The sequence below is a fragment of the Mus caroli genome, unplaced genomic scaffold, assembly GCF_900094665.2.
Source record: "Mus caroli unplaced genomic scaffold, CAROLI_EIJ_v1.1 scaffold_18563_1, whole genome shotgun sequence".
Classification (NCBI taxonomy): Eukaryota; Metazoa; Chordata; class Mammalia; order Rodentia; family Muridae; genus Mus; species Mus caroli.
Genome location: NW_018389223.1, coordinates 1 through 7,177, shown reverse-complemented (window position 1 = coordinate 7,177; position 7,177 = coordinate 1). Strand labels below are relative to the sequence as shown.

The 7,177-nt window shown below is 46.3% G+C and overlaps 1 pseudogene; it reads right to left on the bottom strand.

Annotated features, from left to right (window-relative positions):
* The window catches only part of LOC110287998, an 8,015-nt pseudogene extending 4,115 nt beyond the window's left edge, over positions 1–3,900 (bottom strand).
* Between the last annotated feature and the right edge of the window lie 3,277 nt (positions 3,901–7,177).

Genomic DNA, 7,177 nt, shown 5'->3' with positions numbered 1-7,177 from the left:
TATTGATGACTGCTTCTATTTCTTTAGGGGAAATGGGACTGTTTAGATCATTAATCTGATCCTGATTTATGTTTGGTACCTGGTATCTGTCTAGGAAGTTGTCCATTTCATCCAGGTTTCCTAGTTTTGTTGAGTATAGCCTTTTGTAGTAGGATCTGATGATGTTTTGGATTTCCTCATGTTTTGTTGTTATGTCTCCTTTTTCATTTTTGATTTTGTTAATTAGGATACTGTCCCTGTGCCCTCTAGTTAGTCTGGCTAAGGGTTTATCTATCATGTTGATTTTCTCAAAGAACAAGCTCCTGGTTTGGTTGATTCTTTGACTAGTTCTTCTTGTTTCCACTTGGTTGATTTCAGCCCTGAGTTTAATTATTTCCTGCCGTCTACTCCTCTTGGGTGAATTTGCTTCCTTTAGTTCTAGAGCTGTCAGGCTGCTAGTATATGCTCCCTCTAGTTTCTTTTTAAAGGCACTCAGGGCTATGAGTTTTCCTCTTAGGACTACCTTCATTGTGTCCCATAAGTTTGGGTATGTTGTGGTTTAATTTTCATTAAACTCTAAAAAGTCTTTAATTTCTTTATTTCATTCTTGACCAAGGAATCATTGAGTAGAGTGTTGTTCAGTTTCCACATGAATGTTGGCTTTCTATTATTTATCTTGTTATTGAAGATCAGCCTTAGTCTGTGGTGATCAGATAGGGTGCATGGGATAATTTCAATATTTTTGTATCTGTGGAGGCCTGTTTTGTGACCAATTATATGGTCAATTTTGGAGGAGGTACCATGTGGCTCTGAGAAGAAGGTATATCCTTTTGTTTTAGGGTAAAATGTTCTGTAGATTTCTATTAAATCCATTTGTTTCATAACTTCGGTTAGTGTCCATGTGTCTCTGTTTAGTTTCTGTTTCCAGGATCTGTACATTGGTGAGAGTGAAGTGTTTAAGTTCCCACTATTGTTGTGTGAGGTGCAATGTGTGCTTTGAGTTTTACTAAGGTTTCTTTAATGAATGTGGCTGCCCTTGTATTTAGAAGATAGATATTCAGAATTGAGAGTTCATGTTGGTAGATTTTACCTTTAATGAGTATGAAGTGCCCCTCCTTGTCTTTTTTTGATAAATTTGGTTTGGAAGTCAATTTTATTTGATATTAGAATGGCTACTCCAGCTTCTTTCTTTGGACCATTTGCTTGGAAATTTGTTTTCCAGCCTTTCACTCTGAGGTAGTGTCTGTCCTTTTCCCTGACGTGAGTTTCCTGTAAGCAACAAAATGTTGGGTCGTGTTTGTATAGCCAGTCTATTAGTCTATCTCTTTTTATTGGGGAATTGAGTCCATTGATGTTAAGGGAAATTAAAGAAAAGTAATTGTTGCTTCCTGTTATTTTTGTTGTTAAAGTTGTGATTCTGTTCTTGCAACTGTCTTCTTTTAGGTTTGTTGAAGGATTACTTTCTTGCTTTTTCTAGGGTGTAGTTTCCGTCCTTGTGTTGGTGTTTTCCCTTTATTATCCTTTGAAGGGCTGGATTTGTGGAAAGATATTGTGTGAATTTGGTTTTATCATGGAATACTTTGGTTTCTCCATCTATGGTAATTGAGAGTTTTGCTGGGTATAGTAGTCTGGGCTGGCATTTGTTGTTCTGATTATTATGTGTCCGGAGGAATTTCTTTTCTGATCCATTCTATTTGGAGTTCTGTAGGCTTCTTGTATGTTCATGGGCATTTTCCTTCTTTAGGTTTGGGAAGTTTTCTGCTATGATTTTGTTGAAGATATTTGCTGGCCCTTTAAGTTGAAAATCTTCATTCTCATCTACTCCTATTATCCATACGTTTGGTCTTCTCATCGTGTCCTACATTTCCTGGATGTTTTGAGTTAGGGTCTTTTTTCATTTTGCATTTTCTTTGATTGTTGTGCCCATGTTCTCTATGGAATCTTCTGCACCTGAGATTCTCTCTTCCATCTCTTGTATTCTGTTGCTGATGCTCACATCTATGGTTCCAGATTTCTTTCCTAGAGTTTCTATCTCCAGCGTTGTTTGGTTGTGTTTTCCTGTTTCTTTAAGGACTTCTACCTCTTTAGCAGTGTTCTCCTGTATTTCTTTAAATGAGTTATTAAATCCCTTCTTGATGTCCTCTACCAGCATCATGAGATATAATTTTAAATTCAAGTCTTGCTTTTCGTGTGTGTCGGGGTATCCAGGACTGGCTGAAGTGGGAGTGCTGGGTTCTAATGATGATGAATGGTCTTGGTTTCTGTTAGTAAGATTCTTATGTTTGCCTTTCGCCATCTGGTAATCTCTGGAGTTAGTTGTTATAGTTGTCTCTGGTTGGAGCCTGTTCCTCCTGTGATTCTGTTACCCTCTGGAGTTAGTTGTTATAGTTGTCTCTGGTTGGAGCCTGTTTCTCCTGTGATTCTGTTACCCTCTGTCAGCAGACCTGGTAGTCTAGCTCTCTCCTGAGACTTAGTGGTCAGTGTACTCTCTGCAGGCATGCTTTCCTCTTGCAGGGAAGGTGCACAGTATATCTGGTGGTCAGAACTGCCTCCTGGATGAAAAAGAAGGCCAGAAACAGGGCCTGTCCCAGAAGATGTGTTGCCTCTGCAGTCTGCACGCTCACCTGCACAGACTGGTCTCCGAGTGACAGGAGACACAAGATGGCTCTCTCACCTGCTCTGGTGGTCAGAGCCCTCCCAGGCAGATACCTCTCCTCTGGCGGGGAAGGTGCTCGGATGTCTGGAGCCCGAAACAGGGTCTGTCCCAGAAGCTGTGTTGCTTCTGCCTGTCCCAGAAGCTGTGTCGCTCTGTACTCCACACTCTCACCTGCGCAGACTAGTCTCTGAGGGACCCAGGACCAAAGATGGCTCCCTCACCTGCTCCAGTAGAGCCCTCCTGGGCAGACACCTTTCCCCTGGCAGGTAAGGTGCCCGGATGTCTGGAGCCCGAAACAGGGTCTGTCCCAGAAGCTGTGTCGCTTCTGCCTGTTCCAGAAGTTGTTTAGCTTCTGCAGTCTGCTTGCTTACCCTTCACAGTCCGTGAGCTGACCTGCTCAGACTGGTCTCTGAGGGATCCAGGACCCAAGATGGTTCCCTCACCTGCTCTGAAAGAGCCATCCCAGGCGGACACCTCTCCTTTGGCAGGGAAGGTGCCCAGATGTCTAGAGTCCGAAACAGGGTCTGTCCCGGAAGCTATGTCACTTCTGCCTGTCCCAGAAGCTGTGTCACTTTTCTAACCTGCGCAGACTAGTCTCTGAGGGATCCGGGACCCAAGATGGCTCCCTCACCTGCTCCGACAGAGCCCTCCTGATAGGATGCTTCATCTTGCTGGACTTGAGCACTGCTAGTTGAGTGCACCCTGGGGGTGTATGGTAGAACAGTTCCTAGGTAAAGGTTGCATTTGCAATCTGCATGCATTCTTCCAAGGTCTTCAGGAAAGTCTTGCAGGTCTATTTCAGCAGAGTCCCCACATCGATTCCCTCCTCAGAGTCAATGGCACCAGCTGTGGCCACTTTTTTTGTTTTATCTGCTTGTTGAACAAGGAGGTCACAGTATAGCCTTAGTTCCAACATTTTGATTTTCAAGTTTTCAGTGTTTTCTGAAAATTCTTTTTTCCTCTGAGTCCTACTATCTGTCAGGCAGGCCTTGGAAGATCCCAGAGCCACCAGCCACTTCTGTCTCTCTGCCACACTTCTAGCTTTTAAGTAGAAATACTGTTCCCCCAGGGATAGTGAGGTCCATGCAAGTGTTATCCATGGAATGAACTTGAATCCTACAAACTGCCATTTGGATGCTTCCTTTGCAAACCTTGCCAGGCATCTTAAGGAGAATTGTAATAGGACAGTATTTCCCCACAAAGAAGGAACCATAAAGGCTGCCAACGCTCAGGTAGTTGGTCCACTTGTACAGCATGCCCTCCATGGTGCCTGCTGGCCCCTTACCACCTCTGCCCACCTCAGGGATGCCAGGCCAACTTCACATCCTGGGTCCAGGGGCAGGGTCACCATAATAGCCTGGGAGCAACAGCTTCAGGTCTTGGGGCTTCTGCTGGTGTGGAGGTGTGGGCCTTGTGTTGGCAGTCATGGCTGCATTCCTAGGGCCCCTGAGCCCATGGCTCCTGCCCCAGGAAGCTTGAGCATGCCCACTGTGCCACCTGCATGCTCCCAAATCCCAATGCTTCTCAACATCTACCCAATCTCCAACTTGGTACTTGTGTGGAACCTCTGGGATGCCTGCATTATAAAGGGCCACAGTTCCTGGTGACTGATCTGGAAAGCTTGCAATTGAGCCAAAAGATCCTTGTCAGCCTGAAAAGTCACTCTGGGGATGCCAAGAGCTGGGGTCAAGGGAGTTGGGGGTCCCATACAGGATCTCAAAAGGGGTCAGATTAAAAAGGTAGGAGGTATTCCAGGCTCAGAACAGGGCCAGGGGGAAGAAGCACCACCCAGTCTCCAAGGACAATTTAGTTAAGGTTTCTTTTAGGGTTCTGTTCATTCTATCTACCTGCCCTGATCTCTGGGGATGGTATGGAAACATAACTAGAACTCACGAAGGCAATATCCCAAGCTTCTGACCTCCAGGCTAAACTCCTCCCCAGTTACCTAGCAACAGTAAAGACCATAAGAGGGGCTGCTTGGCCCCACCTCGCTCTCTTACTCCTCTCCCTCTCTCTTCTCTCACTCCTTTGTTCTCTTGCTCTTACTCTCCTCTCCTCTCACTCTCTCCCTCTTACTCTGTTTCTCTCTAGCCTTTCCTCTCTCTCTTTTTACATCCCCACCCCCACTGCCTTTCTATAATAAAGCTCTAAAACCATAGACAGTCTCTGCTCATCAAGGCTGCACTCACTCTCACATGCGTGGGAACCTCCCTTTCCTCTTCCCTCTCTCCCATAATCCCAGGGCTACAGAGTATGGACCCGGGTCCCCCAGGTTGGGCTGACCCTTGTTCACCCCCCCCCGAGTGGGTCAGAGGCTTGGATGCTCACCCAGGGCTGAGTGGAAAGCATCTGACAGCCCTCCCACATCCGCCTGTCCGGAGCATAGGTGGAACTCTGGTGGGATGTGGGTCCTCCCTCCCCCCTCTTCCCCAGGCCCCCTTTTTAGTTCCCACACCTGTCCACAAGATCTATAGCTATTTGTTCTTAACTGGGTGTAGTACTTTTCTACAAAGGCCTCACCTTTTCCCACAGAAATCTCAACTAAGCTAATATTTTTCTACTAAGGCTAAAGCTTTGTAAATAAGCACTTATGGCTGACAAGGCAGTTAACATTCAAACAGGGTCGCTCCCAACATCTTTCTTTCTCTTTCTCTGTTCCTTCTCCTCCTCTGTCTCCCTGTTATGGTAGACTTTGTCAGCAACCTGCACTAAATCCTTCAACGACTTATCCTGCAGTCCCTCTAGCCTCTGAAGCTTTTCCCTGATGTCTCTACTAGCCTGGTCTATAAAAGCCACAGTCACAGTAGCTTTGTGCTCCTTGCTGCTGGGGCCATAGGGTGTATATTGGAAGAAAGCCTTCATAAGCTGTTATAGAAAAGCAGCAGGCAACTCATCTGATCCCTGTCTAACCTCATACACCTTGGTCAAATGTGTGGGTCTTCATGCAGCCCCCTCAAGACCTGCCAATGGAGCCTGGCAATAGACTTTCAAGTGCCCCTTACCTTTGCCATATTAAAGTCCCAGTCAGGTCTATTCAGAGGAAATCTGCTATCGATGATAGCCTAGTCAATCGATGGTGCCCCTGTGTCTGAGGGGGAATTCTTTCCGACTTCCTGCATTATCCTCTCTTGATCTTCGGTCGTGAAGAGCACTCTCATGAGTTGTTGGATATCATCCCAGGTGGGTTGATGAGTAAATAAAACAGTCTCAAAGAGATTAATCGGCCCCTTGGTGTTATCTAAAAGGGGAAGGGGGATTTTGTGCCTTCCAGTTGTACAAGTCATCCAAAGAGAAGGGCCAATATTGCAGAGTCTGATTGTCCTTTTCTAGAGGCCTGTATGCCCTCAGTGGGAGAGCCACCATGGTATCAGGGGATGTGGCTCTCAGACTTTGGGTCCCCATGGCAGGACCAGGAAGTTGAGGGTCTCCTCCTATTCCTCCCTCCAGTAAAGGGCAGTACAATGGCCCCGGTCCCGTGTGGGCTGAGGATTCTGGAGCCAGTGCTGGCACTGGCAGGGACATGGGAGCAAGGGTAGTGGGATGTAGAGGAGGAGGGTCTTGAAACAACAGATCTGTTGTTGAAGGGTCTTGGAGGATCAACTTCTTCTCAGGTCCAGATCCCTCCTCCCATGTTTCCTTTTTCCTGGTGGCCAGAACCTGTGAGGTGGGTCTTGGGGAAAGAAAGTCTTTTATCCATGGGAGGTGGGGAGTCCTCCATTAGATTCTTCCAGGTAACTATATAGGGCACTTGGTCTGAGTGCCTGAGGGATTCTGGCCTAAAGACTCTTTCTTCTACTGCTTTGGTCACCTACAAATTGTAGGTCCCTACAGGTGGCCACCCTACTCTGAAGGTGGGTGAGAAGGAGAGAGTAACTATCTTTCCCTTCTTTACTACTACTGACAAGTTTTCTCCTCCAGCAGTTAACTAGGATATTTAATGGGGCAGACTCAGTCTGTCCAAGGTCCAAAAATGTCATCAGTCCAAGTCCAAGAACACATAAAGAGATAACCAGGAGATAACCAACACCAACAAAAACAGAGAAGGACATTCAACACACAGACAGTTCACTCCTGCTGTGGACACAGACAGTCCAAGTCTGAGAATACAGAGAAAGGCAATCAACACACAGTTCATCCTTCCACAGGCACAGAAATCAGGTTATAGCAAGATTTGGCTCTCATTGATACTGTGTCTTGCCATTTCCAAAAGGAGCAGAGTCATTTCACCTCCCTCTGGGGGCTCCTGAAGCATCTTCCAGACTCACCATTGTTGTGGGCATTAAGGCTTGTCTACCCGCACCAGACCAAAGGTTTTCCAGCTGACACTGTGCTTGTGAGCCAAAGGTGAAAGCAAAAGACAGAGAGACAAGCACTGACAAACACTTACAAATTGGCACCTATGACCAAACTCAGTCTATTTTCCTATAATCAGTCTAGTTGTGGTCGCTCAGGAGTATCCTTGAATCCTGGATGAAGGCCCCAAATGTAAGACCCCAACCCTCAGTCAGTGGTACTTACTTCGAGATCCCCCTCCCCCCCCCC